The 22,627-nt window shown below is 37.0% G+C and overlaps 1 protein-coding gene across 20 annotated transcripts in view; it reads right to left on the bottom strand.

Annotated features, from left to right (window-relative positions):
* Positions 1-22,627, bottom strand: part of LOC124362392 (LIM domain and actin-binding protein 1) — a 165,282-nt gene that overhangs the window by 98,605 nt on the left and 44,050 nt on the right. Inside the window, exon 1 of one of the 20 annotated variants that reach the window (XM_046817004.1) lies at positions 2,201-2,324. The exons of the other annotated variants lie outside the window; for them this stretch is intronic. The gene's annotated coding sequence lies outside the window, so the exon portion shown is untranslated. Of the gene's footprint in view, positions 1-2,200; positions 2,325-22,627 lie in introns of those variants that run through there. 20 annotated transcript variants of the gene reach the window in all.

The following is a 22,627-nucleotide window of genomic DNA, read 5'->3' on the forward strand; positions in this document are numbered from 1 at the left end:
AACCATTTAAAATTACCGTTTCGTAAAGTGTATATACCAAGAAACGGGTCATACAACCTTGAAGCTTTTTACAAACCGATTTGTATTCCAATCGTAAACCTACTATTAACAGTCTGTTCAATGTTTATATGACTAGTTTATTTATAGAAAAAATATGAATACTTTTTTATCTTTAAGGTTTGCTTACAATATTATAAATCAACATAGGTTGTATTGGTTTCTAAAATTGTTGGTGGTGAAATACTTTTGTGAGAGGTGAACTGTGAAACACGGCTACAAGAACTGTTCAGTTAAATACTGTACAACGCCTCCACCACTGTACCAATAACGGCAATGAGGTCATCTCCACAGCGCTTGTATTGGGCAAGTCTAGCAGACAAGCTATAAAAGTTGCAATCCCATTAGTGTGACGTCAGACCGGGTAGTAAGCAGACGTCCTCTTCGTAACCAAACAATCGTAAAAACTGTATATGTGAGTCATTTCAACTGCGAGATGTGAAAACACGACAATAAAATTTTATATTGTTGATAGCATACCTGCAGGTAATCTTTGTGATTTATTCATTAAGATCTCATGCTATCAATCTACTATTACATCTGTCAACTTCATACCTTACTGTCAACGCAAAACGTTACTGTAGTGCAATCAGGATTTCCCCCGTAGTCATAACCCATTAAGATAACTAAAAAAAAATAAACAAAAAATTACCAAGGTAATCTAACTAGGCACAAATAAAAACCGGTAAAGATTAAAATATGAATTTTTTAGTGTGGACATGATCTATAGCTGCAAGTAGTGTTTCATACTTGTGTCGTAGAGTGTAGTAGTACTTGTGCCTTAAGCAAATTACATCTTTAGTAAATTATAATCCTAAAAAAGGTTGTTATTAATATATTATTAAGAAAATTGAACTTTCTACAGTAAAATCATTTAATTCCCTCCAGCTTTCTTACAAACACATGCTATAAAACTGCATATCCTCGTCATCGACAGTTTGTTTTCATATGCAAACGCTTCTAAACCTCCATCTCATTGTAGAATAGTCAAAAACTTGTTGATTCTTCTTTTACTTCCTTCGGAATATGTTTTGTTTATAATTCAATAAATCCCAACAAAAAATCGATTGCACGGATTAAAGAATGGCTGTGTGCCTGCACTGTACAAAAATACTGTTTCTAACATACATATTCCACGTGTTTGTCTTTAAACATCTATTAAAATTGAAGATCGGTTTTAAGTTTATTAGCGTAAATTTATAGATTCAAAAATTAATATTTGTACGAAGAGAAGTTGCAGAAAATAACATTATGTTGCACTGCATTATGCGCTGTCAATGATGAATACATCACTGGTATAATAATAAATCTGAATTATTTCATTCATAGGACAAAGCAGGGTACGTGCCTCTACTAAGCACAATTCTTAATCGTTAAAAATACGATTGACAAAAATTGTACTCGTACAATGTTTTGAAGATATTGTAAACAAGTAGCCTAATACGTCATAAACTTAAAAAAAATACATTGGATACTAAAGTAAAACAAAATTAAATCTAGTAGTGTTCGAAAACGTGATATACAAGGATCTTATCTAGCTGAACAAATCCATACAAACTCACGGAGTAACAAACAGCATTTAAAACGCTAAGTGCATTTTAAAATTTTAAACAATATCTTTTATTAGACAATATCTTTCATTTGATGCCCAATTCAAGAAAATTTTAAAACATTTTATCTCTTTTAAAAATACTAGACACATTTTGGAATATTGTTACATTGAGTAATAAATAACTTTCGAGTTTAGGACTTTTTTAAATTAAGGAGGAACATAATTTGCATATTTAGAACTTAATGTTAATTTCTCTGTCAACAATAATGATCGCACTTTTAATTTTAAAAGTTTTTTTGGTCCTTGATAAGTACATCTATTGTACTATCAAAATGAATAATGATAAATCTGTAAATGAATTCTGAAGTACAACCCCTTTTAAAATATACACGCGTAGAAAGATCGGTTGGTACATGCAAAAGAGATAGGTAAAAAAAACGTCACTGCTGTTTCCCAGAAATATTTCAATATTTCCCAAAATTCAATGACGTATTTTCCCAGAATTTTCCTTAAAATAAATTGGATGCACATTGTGAACAGAGAAGTGAGAATTAAACTCTTTTATTTTTATTCTTTCTACGTATTACTCACAGGATCGGCTCCTCCGCCGGAAATGTCGAGGAGGCCGGCAAGATTCCAGCCAGCCACAGCCTCGCCTGGCACTCCAGTGACGTATCCGTAGCATTTAAATCGGGGTTTAATGACCCTCCCCCAATCTAAAGTTGAGTGAAAAAACATCCTTTGAATAAAATTAATTCTTATCTCAATTGTTTCATAATATGTTCTCGACATTCTGCTGGCCCAAGTGCACACGACACTGACTGTCATCCAACATAGCGCTCACTAGTGACACGGACACGGACGGTTGACGCAGTTCTCTGTATTTCGGTACTGTTTACTCGCGGTTATTTCTGCAGCATCGGCCCACCTCAACTCCGTGACTCAGCGGAAACGTGTGATGGCACACAGTCCATGTGTATTTTACCAGAGGAAGTAGGACGTTCTCCTCCTTTCCATTTTTGTTATTGTACTGAAATGGCCAAGCTTGTGTATACGGTTATCTTTTGCGTGACCAATATGGTTTGCATTAGAAAACGATATTGGTTAGTATTCTATATGAATAAATTCAGGCAACTAAAAATAACAGGACGATTAAAATTTCAATTTAATTAACATAGAACAATGGATTATATATATTTTGATTTTTAATTTATTTTACTATTTTCAAGATGTAAAAATCTGCTAAAACAATTCTTTGTTTGTTAACCTTATAGATGTTTAAAGATATTTTGAATGGTTCTGTAGCCTAAAATAACTTGTTGCACTTATTAAAAGTAAAATTGTTTAATAAGCTTACAAACTTATTATAAAATATTTATTCAGTTGAAATTCCGCAATGATACGGAATCCACGATGCAATTAAAGCAGGCACTGTGGGGAATTTTGTGATCAGATCCAAGAATAACTGTTGAATATAAGTATGTGAATGTTGCTGCCTGTATTATGAATAACTTAAGGCAATAACATATTTTAAAAGATGACCTCACATACATATAGTAATAATTATGTTCAGCAGTGTTCTGTAGGCATATATTAAGAAACAATCAATACTAGTCAAAAATCTATAATTACTCGCTAGAAAAAATGATAGGACTAAATAGTTTAAATCTTTAATAACACGTCCCAAACGATTGCGGTAGTATATATTTTATCCCTGAATGACAATACGGCCTTCAAGGAAAATTGACTAAAAAAATTAAAAAATAGTAGTTTCAAAATTGAACACAAATCAAAATATCGAATGTAGAGCAATAATAAAACCTTGACAAAACAACAATGGCAAAAAATAAATTTGTAAATGTTGAAGAACAAATATCAGTTGTTCCAAAGAACAAACATGGGAATTTGTCAGATATGATGTACAGTGAGGGGTTAATTATTGTATGAAATTCATTAGATATCTCTAACCAGCGCTGTCAGTTAGATTAGACTGGTATCTAGAGTTATGTGGATGAACACACACAAACATGAATGTAGACAACCGCACACGATCAGAGATCGCTGTAAACAAACACGAGTCTTGTCTCGCTGAAGAATGCGAGAAACGCTAAGCAATTCCTGAGCGTATTTGTAAGCCTAGATACTTCTGATAGCGCTTGTGGGAGCCGGGCATGGCAATGACCTTTCAGACGAGGAACGTGTGAATGTGAACAGTCAGTCCCTAGCTGTGCCAGGACATCTAATGCTAGCCTATGTGAAACAAAACTATAACAAATATTGAGAGATTACTATCGCGCTGATCGGTAGATCACTGACGATACCCCCCATTGTAAAAATTATCTGAGACTCGTATAAAACGTGATATCGCAAATAATTTTAAGAGATGGAATTTATGAACAATCAATATTAATGAGAGACACAAAGATTGTTTTAAAAAATAATTACGATATATAGGCTATTATAAAACGTGATATCGCAAATAATTTTAAGAGATGGAATTTATGAACAATCAATATTAATCAGAGACACAAAGATTGTTTTAAAAATAAATACGATATATAGGCTATTATGAAACGTGATATCGCAAATAATTTTAAGAGATGGAATTTATGAACAATCAATATTAATGAGAGACACAAAGATTGTTTCAAAAAATAATTACGATATATAGGCTATTATAAAACGTGATATCGCAAATAATTTTAAGAGATGGAATTTATGAACAATCAATATTAATGAGAGACACAAAGATTGTTTTAAAAAATAATTACGATATATAGGCTATTATAAAACGTGATATCGCAAATAATTTTAAGAGATGGAATTTATGAACAATCAATATTAATGAGAGACACAAAGATTGTTTCAAAAAAAAATACTTACGATATATAGGCTATTATAAAACGTGATATCGCAAATAATTTTAAGAGATGGAATTTATGAACAATCAATATTAATGTGAGACACAAAGATTGTTTTAAAAAATAATTACGATATATAGGCTATTATAAAACGTGATATCGCAAATAATTTTAAGAGATGGAATTTATGAACAATCAATATTAATGAGAGACACAAAGATTGTTTTAAAAAATAATTATTATATATATAGGCTATTACCAACAATCAAAACGATTCGTCTCATACTAAATCGCATTGATAATGTATTGAATACATCACTGCCTTGCCATCCGATTATTTCCTGATCCTCAATGAAGCGCACAAATTGTGCTTGGTAAATGATTTGTAATTTCTTTGATTTTAAAAAGTGCGCAAAAAATTTCGGCTAAGAGACATTTTTAATTTCACAACTTTGAGATTTAGAACGAAACAGGTTGAGGAACTCTTTATTCTACGAGATTCAATGTACGATATATGCAATAAAATTCAATGTTTAAAATAAGAACAATCGCAATACTGTGTGTTTTGTTCGTAATAAAATAATAGGTCAAGTCGTAACTTGCAACTAAAACATATTACCACATATCAATTCAGTGAAACGATATATAATGTTTGTTATTACGTAGAAAATCAATAGTTTTTTCTTTTATATAAAAACCCTGAAGGGAGATGAAGTGCATGAAGGAACAGGTAGGCTGATGTAATGGGATTGAGGAGAAGCCCGAGTTATGCGAGCGTGTGTGAGGAAACTGCTGACCGAACTCAAGGATTACTGACGCCCTGGACTCTCAGTCCGGGCTGTCTCTGTATTTACCTTTGATTTATCAAACTCTGAACATTGCATTCATAACATCTTTACAGCTAAGCTTCGGTCCAGTGTAAAAGTATTGTAAAATAAATATACCATAATTTTCTATATCATATAAACTAATACTATTTTTATGACAAACTATTCATATCAATTCATTTCCAAGTCTCTTGCTATATTGCACAAGGAAAACCAAATGTAAAGTAGATTTCCTCATCAAAGCGAAATGAGAACAGAAGTCCGGGCTGTCTCTGTATTTACCTTTGATTTATCAAACTCTGAACATTGCATTCATAACATCTTTACAGCTAAGCTTCGGTCCAGTGTAAAAGTATTGTAAAATAAATATACCATAATTTTCTATATCATATAAACTAATACTATTTTTATGACAAACTATTCATATCAATTCATTTCCAAGTCTCTTGCTATATTGCACAAGGAAAACCAAATGTAAAGTAGATTTCCTCATCAAAGCGAAATGAGAACAGAAATACTTTGATAGCTTGTTGAGAGCGACACCAATCGACCAGAGAACTAACATCTCGGACTCGCATCATACAAGTAGACCGTTCAGATTGTGCTTCGATTCGGTTGTTACCTCCATACGTGCAAATCGATATTTGTTTTTACTCTTGTTTGTATACTATGCACTGCCTCTAGAGAACCTCCTCTCTAACATTTTCACATTTTAACGCTTTTATATGTACTTAATTTTCTTATCTTGTGAATTCATCCATCTTTGGTTGATTACTAAGAATGTCTCAAATATTTGACAACGGTATATGAAGGTGTCATTATGGAGACCTTCAGCATTTTAGCTATATCGGTTTTGAAAAAGAACTGTTTAGATAACAAATGACCTTAAAATCCCTTATTCCAGTATTATTAAGGCATATTATTTATAAAATATATGATGAGCGTTTCGTGGATTTCCAAAGAGTTTAATCAGTTGGAAACTCTTGCTAAATGTACCACGACAATGCTTCATGACCTAAAACGAGTTGGGGCGCTAGGAGCAGATCCAACGGGTAGTTTGACCCCATTACACGTCCTGCATGAAGTCGATCGGGATACCAGAACGTTCCCAACCTTTCTTTCCTTTCCGATTTGCCTCGTTCACTTTGGCAAATTCCATTCCAGTGGCAGGCAAAAAAGGTATTTATCGGTGAGAGTGTAATTAGCCCCGGACTAAGTTCTCCAGACCTGGTCTACTAACTAGCTACGATGTCAATATCAGTTGATGGGAAAGGGACGTGCCGACAAGCGGTTCCACTCAGCCACTATCCGTCTCATTATTCCGAACACCAGGAACGGTTTGGGCGGAAAAGCAAGCAGGAAGTCCTTCTCCAGTTCCAGTCGACGGCTGACGGAGGAAGCTGCTGACTGATTAGCACTGGAGATCCGCAGGTCCGACTGGGGTGAATCGACTCATTACCGCGGCAGACAATGCCTCCCGCCATCAGACAACCAGGCTCGGCGCGGTGCGTGAAATGGACGTATTTTACACGACAAACAAACGAACACACAGAACACTAACGTTTACACTTTGGTGATGTTGAATTTTCTGTAAAATATCCTTTGTGTGAAGCCGAACATAACAAACAACCAACAATCGAAGCTGTTGCGAACTAACGTTTCTCTTCTTTTCACAGATCACTCATCTGTCCAGCCCACCCAACTCCATCGAGGGCCACATTATAAGGGCTGTTTCATTTCATTTCGTAAATATTTTAATTTTTACAAGCGAAGAAACGGCAAAAACCGGATGGAAATAAAATTAGAAATTCACACGAGAAGCTAAGAACGTATTATGCCTTGCTTCTGCCGTAGTTTCCATATTAACCTTATATTTTGTAACGAACATAATCTCAGTCCGATGTAAAATTTCAAACGGCTAACAAGTTGCACATCAACTGAAGATAAAAGTGTGGTGTATTATTGATAGAAAGAATATAAATGTATTGTCAACACTTCGTGAGGATTTAGCTGAGCCGACAAATCCTTTAACGCGTTCGCAGCGGGGTGTGAGGGTTATTCGAAAACAACGGGAGATCTCACAGCGTGTCGACATCGATCTAAAATTAACGTAAGAGCTTATTGTGTAAAGAACTTTCACGTCGCGTCGTAAAAACTGTTAAAGGTAACGTTTCTACCTCTTTCTTGCTCACACACCAACATTCAAACGCGTATTGACTGGCCTTGTGGGACTGACAGACGAAAGTCAGTACAGGCTGACGGTCCTACACTGTAATGTACCGTTGAGAGCACTTGGAGATTGAGGGATCGCCACGCAGCACTCTGCACAAACAGTACTTTTTAAGAGTAGGAGTAAGATTTAAGATGTCGGATGAAAAATCAACTTATGGCTTTCCAGATGCCATAACAATGTCTAGTGTGTGTCTGAGTGGCCCATTTCCCTCGACCGGGGGAGTTCAACAACCCTCAGCTCTCCCCTTAACTCGACCCCCTCCATCCGTCACCGACAAGGGGCATGGCATGGCGCACAATGACAACTTTTATCGGTCCCACCTAGTTTTTTAATCTTCCATTTCAAAGTTAATACAACATTTATGGTGGCAACAACATCACAAATTTTATAAATACGTTGATTTAAGAATGATAAGATAAATTAGCAATGATTAGTACCAGTCAACTGAAAACCGGAGTGCAAACCTCTAGATGTTTTGCGATTAGTGGAAATATAGAGTAGCCAGGTGAGAAGGGTGCTCACACATCGCGGGCGCCCAGCTAGCAAGCATTGGAAGCGATTGCGTAGGAATTTTATTACAGACCTCCAGAAGCCAAATTTGGTAGGCTCCTACTAAATAACCACAAAATTTCAAATATATAGATACTTTTTGTCTACAAAGATTTATATATAAGAAAAGGAAAACTCATGTAGTTAGACGGGTCGGTTTAGGTTACTACTGTTACATCGAGTATATATTTTCTCAAACGTTTCTCATCTTCACTAAACTATTTTTATTTTACAATGTTTAACATCTACCCTCTACCAATGAAGTCAATTACTGGATTATGGGGTTAGTCTCCAACTACCTCCCACTAAAATCCTTCACCGCCACTTGTGGAAGAAAACTGTAACTTTTGTAAATATATACGAGATTGTGATTATCTACAAAGTTGGACATAATATTGTCTTAACGTCGTAAAACAACCCTAATTCGTAGATTTAACATCGATTATTGTAAACCAGTTAATTAAGAGATAACAAATAATATGCAGTATATGTTTTTTGTAAGTGAGATAACAACAATTAACAATTTTGTCACGACAGGGTAATCAGGTAATGTTGTGCGTGCATTTATTCAGAACATAAAATATGTAAACATGAACAGGATGGAAATATGTGTAAGTGCATTTACTTCCTTCGATATTTTTTTGAATATTTAAGACAATTAAACACCAAAATAAATTATCGAACTAACTGCACGATAAAACCCTTCGAAATGACAAATAATCATTAGAATTGATTAGCCATTGAAAAGACGCTTTGTTTCAGAATATACACAGCGATATTGGAACAGAAAGGAACAAACAAGACAGTTAAAATGTGACCTGACACCGGCACCGTTACAACGCCGCATCGCGTATCGGCGCTAACATCACACAACGTACAGCTGATAACACTCATGTGTACCTCATACTGCCGTCTATTTGTTTACTGTATTGTTTCAGTATATACACAGCGATATTGGAACAGAAAGGAACAAACAAGTCAGTTGACATGTGACCTGACATCGGCACCGTTACAACGCCGCATCGCGTATTGGCGCTAACATCACACAACGTACAGCTGATAACACTCATGTGTACCTCATACTGCCGTATATTTGTTTACTGTATTGTTTCAGTATATACACAGCGATATTGGAACAGAAAGGAACAAACAAGTCAGTTGACATGTGACCTGACATCGGCACCGTTACAACGCCGCATCGCGTATCGGCGCTAACATCACACAACGTACAGCTGATAACACTCGTGTGTACCTCATACTGCCGTCTATTTGTTTACTGTATTGTTTCAGTATATACACAGCGATATTGGAACAGAAAGGAACAAACAAGACAGTTAACATGTGACCTGACACCGGCACCGTTACAATGCCGCGTCGCGTATCGGCGCTAACATCACATAACGTACAGCTGATAACACTCGTGTGTACCTCATACTGCCGTCTATTTGTTTACTGTATTGAATATTCATACAACCACACTCTCGTGGTTGTATTATACCACACTCTCGTGAACTCAGTGGCGTAGACAAGATTTTCACAAGGGGGTGTCACTGGGAGTTCGTTCATAATAGCAATGGAACAAATTAGCAATACCGTGTATTATATTTTTCCAGCAATGTTTCTTCTAAATATTTTGAGAATCCCTGGTGATACCTTTGGATTCTTCCCCACTAAGGTACGACACTGGATCTTTTCACAATTTTCCACGTGTGAGAAAGGGAAGTAAACTCATTATATCGTACTTTATCGAGTTGGAAGGAACTAGCTTGTTTTATTCATTTTTTATATATTGTGGACTGAGTATATGGAAACTGTAGACAACATCTCATGTAATTGTTTAAAATAAGATTAATCAACAGTTCTTTTTTATAAATTGTAATATTTTACTATACTCAATAATACGTCCTGTATAATAATACTTACTATATTTAGCATCGTCTCCAATAACTACGTATGACAGTAAACAAATTTGAAAAATACTAAGTTTATTTTCCCTTCTCATACACGTAAGTTGGTATCAGTGGCGTTCCTCCCCGAAAAAAATTCTAAATCATGTTCTTAGAGTTCTAGTAATAATTCGTATATTTACCGCATACAAAATATACTAAACATGCGGGATTAGTTTTAACTACTTTATGTGACCTGAAAATAGGTCACACACATTGTACTTCTATTAACGTATGTATAGGCTAATTTACATGATTATATGAGCGTAATAACGAGAAAATGGTTTCTGAAGACATAATTTTAAAAATATGACTTTATAATTTGCTTACTCTGACACCTATATTCCAACCCGAGGCACAGGCTCGCTCGTCTCTGAACCGATCGGTACCTACGGGTATATCATCTCGGTCTCCCTGAATACACCGCTATATGAACCAATCTTGATGTTACATGATCACCGGTGAAAAGCGCTGGGTTGGAGCCGAATTTGTAGTCTTCCATGTTTGGTTTTCGTGGGTTGAAAGTGGTTCTGTAATGTCGATGAAAACGGGCTAGGCTGACTGACACTGAGTCAAGAGTTCATCACACATACTTCCTGCTCGATAACAAGTTTCCGTTCTGATAGCGTTACCGATGTTGAAACCACTTTTAGATTTTACGACTTTTGACACAATTCTTACTCGAAATATTGGGAATATTTATACTCGAGAAAGAAACTCGTTCGTGGAACTTACCTACAGCATAATGTTGTCATCTGATCAACGAGCCCGCTTAGACGTGAATAAATTCGTGGGCGAAGTAGCTGCGAAAATGCCAGTCGTCTGCGCCTGACCAGTCTGACCTTGACCGAGCGCCCAGAAGTGACCTCAGGGCCGTAACTTAGGATCTGTGGCCCCGCACCACCATAACACGTACAGCTCCTCTCGACAAGTTAGAAAGCGACAGATTATGATACTGTAATTACTTACTAACTGGGTTTCTCATAAAAGTGAATGTTATGTCTAAGAGTTCATAAACCATTCAACAGGCCCAATCGAGAACTGAACAATGATTTTTATAATTATTGAAAACTGTAAAATAATTGCAAAAACAACACATGGGAATTCGTAGGTTACTGACATTAGACTGTTACAGACACCAAATTACACTACATTTAATAACACTAAGTTATATCATTATTTTTATTTTGTTCTTTCGCTACGTATATACATTTAATTTATTGGAAGTAAGGAACACATTAAATCATTGTCAATTCGGTTCTAATTAAAATCATTATTACATAACTACTCCTAAAAACTATAACATTTCTCATCAAACAAAACATTTGACATTGATTTATTAGTGGTGTAATTAGTAGTCCTATTGAATATTGTTTAACATCATTGAAAGGAAATATTTGTTTAAGCTTTAGTGTGAAATTTTAATTAAAACAAGAATACTTTGTTTTATAGTACCGGCAACCTACTCATTACAAGGTAGATTCATCGCACTTTGTAAATATCGTAGTTGCGGCGCTAACAGCGTGATCAGTGATGAACTGTTAATTTGCTCATAAATGTTCCCCGGGAATCGGGAATAACACGTTCAATAAGATAAGGTCAAGGGTCAGCCGGCACCACCCCCGCTCCGGCCCCAGCCACTGTTTGCTGTTCGTTTGTTCAATATCAGCGTACAGCGTTCAACTGTTTACCAAAGCTTCTCTCACACTGAACTGTTACTCTCCCATCCTCTCTGTTCTAGCCTCCAGTTGCACTGGACCTAAACTTTGTTAATTAATGTTTTTTTTTTAACTATGGAGGCAAATGTGAGAATGAACGGGATATTAATTTTCCATTAAAAAGATACCCTGGTAGGAAATCCGATTCAACTGTAAGAAAACGAAGAAAACGGGATTTCCGTACATGTTCCATCGTTCTGTGATAAAAAAATCAGTAACAGAACGTTTCGAGATCTACAATCTCGTCTCTTCTTCAGGAGGATAAACAAACCTAACACACAACTGCAATCTAGGTTCAAATGAATGAATCATACCAGAGCGTTGTGACACGCATAAGTCAGAAGATGGTATTCAATTTGTGAATAACATTTCGCGACATTATTTTGTCCACTAGGGATTTCTAACCCTCGCCTGGTTTTGAAAAATTTCAACATGAAAAAGTTTTATTATCAGTTATAAGGTTCTAAAACATAATAATTTTGCTTTGAGGGATACAGACAACCTCCGTACCTTGAAAATAAACAATATCACCTTCAACAAGTACCGGTCATGAGGTGAAGTGACACTTCGTGACGCTATTGTGAAACTTTGCTATATTAAGACTTTATTAAAGGCGAAGTTAGGACTATCATCTCTTACACTTAACCTCAGTATAATTTATCGCAATAAAAACATACAGAAATTGATAATTGAATTGAATTGAACATGATAACTCGACAAAATACCATAATTATTGACATAGTTTATTGACAACAAAACTTAAAATAACAGTACTGAAACGTAAGGTCACCATGTAAAGTAGCGAAAATAAAGCAGAATAATAAATTAAAATAATTTTATAACATAATGATTTTAAAATTAGTAAATCGTTCGCACATTTAGCCCAAAAATGTGCCACCAGTGACCCAGACCACATCAAACCCGCCGCCTATGCAACATCTGCAACCCCATCTCACTGAAAGAAGAACCCATATCAAGATTTCTGATTGTGGTACCTTTAGAAAATGCATCAAATTACAGAAAACAGTTTTGCATTACAACTTTGTAAAGTTTACTTGAGATGGCCATGGAGGTAGGTTACAGTTCCGTGATTTTATCACGTTTCTATCGTGCACGATCACACGACGACGTGTAATCAGGAAGGATCAGACCGTATAGGCCTTAAATCTTAAAGTTTGGGTCTGAAATGTCGACAACTAGAGAGAAGAAGGTATCTCAGGTGTAGCAACATAGCCATCAGAGGTGCGTGTGATACGTACTTTACCTAATTTAGTTATATTAACAAATTAATATAGGTATAGTATCATCAATCTCTTGATATAAAGCTCATAAAGTACATTTAACAAAACTACTTATAGATGAAATCAAGGCCTAGCTCAATGAAGACACTATGGTCAATTTAGGTAAAGAGCCACAATAGATCATATAACTCCCGACCACTTTCCCTGCGTAACAGAAGAAATAGAGAGCGAACTCTTCTAATTAATTATTATTGGAACCATTTCTAGCTTAATGAGAGCAAGCACCGCGGCCGAGTAGGCCTACTACTAATTAGTGATTATTTGCACGAATGGTCTATGAATGTTAAAATCCCAGGGAGAGGGTGCCGGCGGTTCCCGCAATAAGAAAGTGTTCCGCTATCGAATACCTCGGAAACTTTCGCTTCTCACTGTTATTCCTACCGCTCTTTTAGAATGTTGTTGGAAATTTGTAAATAAAGATAGCAGAATTACGGATATTTTTCATGGTTATGTGTTACGAGGCGACGTTTCCAGGACAAAATGTGCTCTTTTCTTCAGGTATCATTCATTTTCCAAAACTAAAACAAAAAACTTTGTTTGAATTGTTTACTTTTTACCACGCCTAATCTTATTTGTAAGATTTGAAACCTGGACAAGAGGACATAATGTTTTCAAAACGTGTCGAGTGGATGATGTTAAACACAGATTTGTGACAAATGTCCATAATGATTCATTCAAATCATTTATAACCAATCATGAATTTTAAATGCATGTAATTTATGATTTACCACAGACGTGGTATTTTCATTTCACAATGGGGTACCACAAGTAACAAACAGCACACAATAACAACTTTAAGTCATATTATTATAAACACTTGACCCTACATGTCTATGATCTTCTAACAAGGAAATTTTTGTTATAGTTTGGGGTTTCAAAACTAGAAAACGAAATATGTTTTCCAAATCTTGTAAAGTCGACACGCACATTAAATTCAGTACATTTATAAGATAATATAGGTCTGCCAACCTGAGCAGAAGGTCGTATAATCCTTCTTTAGTTGTCCGTATTAAATATTTCTTCACGTATTCATTAATACTTATCATGTTTTCCTACTTAGTTCCGTTCAAACATCTATCGTTGAAAATAAATACTACATTTTGTTAAAGATTTATAAGTTGTTCTCCCACTACTGCTTCACTGAGAAATTTTTAATTTTGAACTTTGGTAAATTCCCTCTTGACTTTAGGATTCCAAACAGTCAATAAATCTGACAAAAATACCCTCTGATCTAAACCAACGCGACTTGAGGTCTCAGATTGCGATATCGATCCCATCAATAGTATGACGTGCGACCATTAATTGGGCACGATTGTAAACCAGAATGAATGAAATGAATGGCCGCTGATAATGATAATCACGGTTATCAGGATGAGTCATGCGCCTAACAAGTGTGGCCCATTCATACGCAGCCATAAACTAGTCGCAAGGCTTTCAGCGATACACACATCGCAATGATTGCTGCTGTCTCATCTACTTGACCTGGGCCTGGCTACTGCCTGCAGTACTTGATTATCCACTGGGACATTGGCTCTTTCAGCGGTACATGCAACACACAGATTACTGTCTCAGTCACTGCCACTGCAGCCTTGATTGCCCACTGGAACATTGGCTCTTTCAGCGGTACATGCAACACACAGATTACTGTCTCAGTCACTGCCACTGCAGCCTTGATTGCCCACTGGAACATTGGCTCTTTCATCGATACACACATCGCAATGATTGCTGCTGTCTCATCTACTTGACCTGGGCCTGGCTACTGCCTGCAGTACTTGATTATCTACTGGGACATTGGCTCTTTCAGCGGTACATGCAACACACAGATTACTGTCTCAGTCACTGCCACTGCAGCCTTGATTGTCCACTGGGACATTGGCTCTTTCAGCGGTACACGCAACGCACAGATTACTGTCTCAGTCACTGCCACTGCATCCTTGATTGTCCACTGGGACATTGGCTCTTTCAGCGGTACATGCAACGCACAGATTACTATCTCAGTCACTGCCACTGCAGCCTTAATTGTCCACTGGAACATTGGCTCTTTCAGCGGTACATGCAACACACAGATTACTGTCTCAGTCACTGCCACTGCAGCCTTGATTGCCCACTGGAACATTGGCTCTTTCATCGATACACACATCGCAATGATTGCTGCTGTCTCATCTACTTGACCTGGGCCTGGCTACTGCCTGCAGTACTTGATTATCTACTGGGACATTGGCTCTTTCAGCGGTACATGCAACACACAGATTACTGTCTCAGTCACTGCCACTGCAGCCTTGATTGTCCACTGGGACATTGGCTCTTTCAGCGGTACACGCAACGCACAGATTACTGTCTCAGTCACTGCCACTGCATCCTTGATTGTCCACTGGGACATTGGCTCTTTCAGCGGTACATGCAACGCACAGATTACTATCTCAGTCACTGCCACTGCAACCTTAATTGTCCACTGGGACATTGGCTCTTTCAGCGGTACACGCAACGCACAGATTACTCTCAGTCACTGCCACTGCAGCCTTGATTGCCCACTGGAACATTGGCTCTTTCATCGATACACACATCGCAATGATTGCTGCTGTCTCATCTACTTGACCTGGGCCTGGCTACTGCCTGCAGTACTTCATTATCTACTGGGACATTGGCTCTTTCAGCGGTACATGCAACACACAGATTACTATCTCAGTCACTGCCACTGCAGCCTTGATTGCCCACTGGGCATTGGCTCTTTATTGGAGTTCCTCATGAATGAAATTCAGGCTTCTATCAGGCCTGAATTACAGATAAATAATTATTTACGTAATTAAATGTATTACAGGTTTAATAATTTGAATTCCAATTAAAAGATTTTTAAAGTGGGTGTGCTTAATTAAAACACGTTTACGATGAGAAAGGCGGGAACATAGTTCACAACGCAATCCGACAACCAGACCTAGGAACTAACATTGGCAGGTCATATGCATCATATGCGAATTTGACTTCTACTTAGTCTCTTGGGCGAGAAAGTCCGTTCAGATCTTTATTCAACTTCGGTAATAATAGTCCTAAAATCATAATTAATTGCGCACGGATCTCATCATGGCATATGCTAGTAGACCTACCATGACACTGATACAAAGACCGCTGTGCTAATGTTACGTAAACAAAGAACAAAGTGGATTAGATCAGAGAACGAAAGAATCCGCCGAGTCGTTCGATTGGATCGATATAAGAACCGGATCGCCGGTAGGGGGCCGAGGGCGACGACCTTGGACAATATTTAGTGAGCAATGAACCCGAACCCTACTCTCACCCTGACCACCAACCAACAGCTGACTACGCCACGGTCGGTCGATAAGACACCGGCAGCGGCTCGGCACGCCCTACTGCCAGGGGCGTACCTACTTCTGTCGCCGAGGGGACTTCTTAACCCCTTCTAGATATCTCGCCGACGGTCACCACTAAACACACGATTCCATAGTTGGCTGACTCAATCTTACATTTGGCTGTCCTCGGGACTCATGGCTTACAGAAATTATTTTTTTATACAGTGCTAATGTAATGAAATACTTTGAAAAATATGTTGACGTCATGATAATTAAATAAAATAAAATTATAAATGCAATAAATGTTATATGTCCTAATAATGGACTATATATTTAAGTCCTATATATTTCAATGTGAGCATTATTATTTTGTTGTACAATATCGTATTAGCACACTTTTATGTGAGAATTCTATTAATGCTACTTTACGTTTTTAATGTTGTGCTCCTAAAAAAATCACACTCGTCTATGTTTTTATAGTGTAGAAAAGCAGAGAAATATTTCCATTGTATAAGATCACAACCTGGTTTTTCTTAAAATCGATTGACAAATTTGCCCAAAGAAATACATCGATCGTCAACCACACTAATGACGGTGGATGTCTAAATGGAACGGTATGAAGAGGGTTAAAATATGAAACGATAATCTTTTTCTAGGATTATATTTTTCCTACCTTGGTACGCTTCAGATTGACCGCACTTAAACTTGAGTACTTAAAAAGACTGTAAGTCGCATCTTTAAGAGTATCTGAATTTAACATTTATTTAAGTGTCCGACGGTTGATTTTAAGTGTGTCAATGTGAGACAAATACTACTACTTCACATTTTAAACCATTTTCGATACCCTCTCATTTAGACCTTCACCCAAACTAGTATATATTAAGTATTTAATTTGTATTTAATAGACCTGTGCCATAAGGGTCCGACCGAGCAAAGCACAAGAACAATATTTACTATACACAGACATGGACAATTAAAACATCGTCACGGATATTAGCTGACCAACTGAGGAACGATTTGACGGCGTTCTTGAATAATGCCCAGATTCAAGGGGATCGAAGGAGGAGCACGATAAAACTGAAAACACTATCATAGCTATGACAACTATACAGCTACAACAGCCCAGCCCATCACAATATCGTAATAGATACTTGCCGACGAAGTAGTATATTATGTAAAGTTAGGTATTTCATTACCAAGAACATGTTAGTAGGTTAACTTTAAAATATTGATTCCCTTCGAACATTAAACTGTAAAACCTTAGATTATCACTTCTGTAGCACTTTAACTAGTCGCAGCGACTTCTATATTTTACTCACGTCTAGCAGAGTACCACGAAGTGAATTCAGGGTCACGAACAGTGTGTCCGCCCCAACTCTCTGTATCCACCAAAATACTAAACAACTATTTCCAACATACTCGTTCCAGGCAGTTTTATTTCCTAACATATATTAAACATAAAATATTTTCGTGACTGTGCGCGTACTGCTTACTGCAACATAAAAATAACTAGATGTTTTATTCGAAAGGATAATAAAAGAACGAGTTTAATAAGAAATATCGCGACTTGTTCCGACGTCATGTGTTAAATAATAATGAAAGCCACAGCCCCTAGAACACCAGGTCACGCCCAGCACTCCCCTGGACGGAGGGAGAGGTAAATAAGATAAAAGATAAACCTGTTGAAAGAGAACGCTATGTGGACTGATATAAACTTGAAACGGTGTCCAACAAGGTAGTCCAGTCAACGTTACTGCCGCAAGCGAATCTTCTGACAAATATTACTAAACTATACAACCTGCTATGAAAATTATTTCTCATGAAGTTTGAGATAAAAAAATGCTGTAGAACCGTACCGTACCGCCATATATATTTCAAAGTATCATATTATTTTTTAAATGTGTTACTATAATGTGCGTTATTTTGATATTATTTTCTACTCTATTTACTTTACCACTTCTCTGAGTTATGTGTTTACAGGCACAAAACTGTTTTGTTTGTCAACAAAAAGTTAAGTGATCCCCACTCTCAAGTGACTGAGTATTTATTATCCTAAATCACGCGACCGTACAAGTGTTTGAAATAGCAGTACAACCTTCTCGTGAAAGGAGCATAATTCGCTATTTTAAGACTTTATTTCCTTCTTTCGGTCCTGATCCAAGCCAAACAAGTACGGCACACATGGTACTTAGCAAGACCGGACTAGCGGGTGATGTCACTGTGTGTGTTGGCAGCGCACCTCGTGACTCAGGGGATTGACGTCATAGAAGGGGTGAAGAGAGATGAATGAGTCAAGAAAACCTCAAACTAAACTTACTTTGGCTCGACGCTCCAGGGAAAACTAGGGCGACAGTTATGCGCTTTGGTTGTCAAGGAATTTTCATTTAAATTAACTTCGTAAGCGGTAGCCAGGGTAGAAAAGTTATTGTCAAAACGAAACTATGCCTCCCTTATATTTTATCGTATAATTATGTAGGCTTTCAAAGAACCTCATCGTCAGTCCAATGTCGGCTTGAATTAATACAGATCAAACCTATCTTGAGGTTTTTAGTATTCTATATTCTTAACAACGCAGAGAATACAAGCTTATACACGGGAAAAGTAGTAAATAGTTTCGGAAGTGATAAACGGATGATATTACGGAGGATATCTATAATGTATAGAGCCTGAAGGAATGCTGGAGAGAGTCCTAGTGCGATGTAGTAGACCGTGAAACAGCGAGGGTCAGGGAGCAGACGAGGTCACGTGACGTGACGTCCCTGAGGCTGTGCCATGGCAGGCGGCCACCGTGTGTCTAGGAGTGAGGGGACGATCTCTTGTACTTTAGCTAAAGAGAAAAGTATCATCGTATGAATGTTGCGCCAATCACAAACCTTTGCTGCATAGAGCTAAGTGACGGGAAATGATGCTCCCTTCAACACTAATTGATTTCCACGGCAGGGCGTGACTCAGGTGCTGATTATAAGGGTGGGGAGAGGGTGAGCCCCCCCCACCCCACCACATACAGTCTCACCGGAGCCAGAGCTGTTGCTGATGCTAAGGAAGCATCCCTGACCCAGTTTCTAAACCCATTAACGGCCGTGAATACAGAGTAGTTTACATTTTAGTCGCCTATTTTCTGGCACCGATGCAGTCTGTTGTTGGGCAAGACGATCCTTTCCTGTTATAAACTAGACGCCGCGCCGCGCCGTAGCTTAACTCGTTCATTAATTTCGAGTATTTTCGAAGTTTTCACCGTTAAATATCGGTTTTCAAAGGTTGAAATTTTGATTGTCAATGTATGGTAGAAATCGGAATGTGGGAATTGTTATATTGTTTTAAATCATAATTAGTAATGGAAGATAGTATAGCATTGCCGGCGGTCACTGAGAAACAAATAACATAAATAATCTCAAAAATTGGTTTAAATATTCAAATTAAAATTACCTGTAACATACATTTTTATTGAGGTAATGATATTTATATTATAAAGAGAGATAAAACAACAAATGGCATCAACAACAAACCTGGACTAAATAAATATAAGAATTAACTGAAAACTGTTTAATTTACGAAGATGTTACCACAATAGCAATTCTACACAGCCTAAAAGTAAACGACTTCAGTAGAAACAAGAACTCGGCATCGAAGAGCTTTATATATTCAGAAGGTAAAGACTGTTTTCATTCTGTAGTCAGAAAGGCAGTGCTGACACAACCCACACAATACAATTCCCCTTTAGAGTGAAACGTGTACGAGTGGGCTTGTGTGTGCAAGTGTAAACTACCAACTCGAGTTTTGTTTGATCGTCACTAACGCTCAGATGGACAGTGGGCAGGCTCTGTCTATCCCTCGCGGCTGAACATCTGGCTGTCGATGTCATGTTTTACAGGCTAAATAGAGAACATTGTACACATTAAGGGTGATGAAATTGATTTTCGGATGGAATCATTATTTTGTTTAATTGAATTGATCACAACCTGACCACCTTTTCTTAAAACAGACAAACAAAAATATTAATTTAAATATTAAAATTATATAAATAAATATATAAATATTAAATATTTAAAATATTTAAAAAAGTTATAAATCATTCCAGGAGCAGAAGCATTAGACGCAGAATTGATAAACGTCTTACTATCAAACCAAAAGAAACACTTTTCAAGATAAGGATACCTTATTTTAAAATACTTACGTATATGAAATCCGACTCAACTGAATAACAAGTTTTTATTCCCAAACAACTAATTTGTTTAATTTAAACGTTTATTTAAAAACGTGGCGTTTCTGAAATTAAATTTCATTGTCATACAAACTTAATGTTCTTAATTCATTTTTTTAACATGTCACTCCCTAAAGATATGACCAGGTGCATGCTGTAATAAATTAATATTTTTATTTTCAGCAGTTTTTTTACCTTATACAGTTGTTGTAAGCCTAACCTGAAACCGGTTGTAAGTTATTATCTGAATAGGCTAGACGCTAGGCTTGTCCATGGCCTGTGTAGTGGGGTCCAATAAACTTGTTTATGTATTTTAATAAATATGACATTGAAAAGAATTCTTTCACGTCATTAAAAACGTCATGACTTTGTTCATCACCAATGTTTGTTTAAAAAAAGCTTTAATTTTAAAAATGTTGGTATTTTAAATAACCAACATTTTTACAGACCCCTCTAAAACAACCCGTACAATGGCTGTGGACGTACAAAGAGTGTATATTGATAGTGAAGATTACTCCAACTGTACTGTCGTCAAGGTCACAACGTCGCGCCAGCCGGCTAGTGCCAGTCGTGTTATTGCTGTATAAATATTGCTCGCACCAACAGTTGTTAGGCCGCAATGAAGGACGCTGATTGGCCGGGTCAGAGTCAATCACTGCCGGGCCAAGCCAATCAGCGCTCACCTAGCCCTGTGCAATAATGACGTCATAAACAAGCCCGCGGCTCAGTCGTGGATGCTGTGCTGATTGAAGACACGGCCTGGTCTCTACCGGATCCTGGGTTGAAGATACAAGACCTTTCAGATTGCGAGATATAGCATGTGCTTCGACTTCGAAAATACCGATTAAATGTAAAATTCGATTTCACCAATTGATACATCAAGTTTCTAGGATTAATGTCAAACTTTTTGAGTGAATTGATGGTATGAAAAAGTCAATGTATGGACGGACTTATGTAACAACCGTAATACTTTTTAAGAGCGCTCTCAAAACAAAACATACCCTGTCTTCTATCAGTTAATTCTATGACAAATGTTGACCAAGTTGTATATAACAAATAATAAGGATTGTTACAATAGTAACGAGTTCAGTATCGCAAGAAAACTGCGTAATTTGAAGCTACAGGTCCATTAGTCTAATTCCAGTACAATTTATAAAACGTCAAAGAGAAGTGAAATATGCTGTGTTGCGCAGAACGAAATTGGTTTCCACTATCTTCATTCCGTAGACTGCCGCGTTGTTTGCCAACATTTTCTGTACTTTCAGTCAGTTTTACATGCGCGTCTTTTACATTCATGCTTGAATATGTTACACACATGTACTCGGGGTTACATTTCAGTTTTCATATCAGACTAAATAATCTCTGGGGCTGGAAATGGAATTGGAACGTTGAATATGAATATGACGAGAAGTATTGAAGACTCCAAAGCCAACAGCTGCCTGGCGTTTATCTAGCACAACTAACACAGTTTACCAACAGAACAGATGGCAGAGGCTCTGTGCCACCAGGTGCACCACTAGGTCTTCTGCTGTTGTGAAACTCGCACCACTCAACCTTGCCACGACTTGTGCTGCATGGTTACTTACATGGAACTGTGACTGTAACTGCAACTGTAACATGAGAGACTATGTAACCCAACTCTCCCAACCTAAATGGAAAATGTAATGTAACAATGCATTTTATATGCAACTGACTCCACTGTAGGGTTCTGTAGAGTTCGTTCAACGCCTGCGGCGTGATGTTTATGTGAAACTAAGAGATGAATATTCAATGTAGTCCGCAGTCAGGTATGTTTGATTCATATTGATACTTTGTGCTTTAGGATCCAACGGTTCAGTTTTCGAATTCCAAAAAAGTACAATATTTAAGTTTATTAACATATTGTTAATACCGACAAGTAACAAACATCTTTAAAAAAGATATATAAAATAGCCCAGAAATTTGTTCACACAACAAATCCAGAAAGAATGTTACATTTCATTACATCATTTATAGAATACGTCATCGTACAAAAGTAAGACTTTCATAACATTAAATATGAGTCCTTATACATTTTTCCCCATATAAAGGATTATTT

Source organism: Homalodisca vitripennis, chromosome 1, assembly GCF_021130785.1.
Source record: "Homalodisca vitripennis isolate AUS2020 chromosome 1, UT_GWSS_2.1, whole genome shotgun sequence".
Taxonomy (NCBI): Eukaryota; Metazoa; Arthropoda; class Insecta; order Hemiptera; family Cicadellidae; genus Homalodisca; species Homalodisca vitripennis.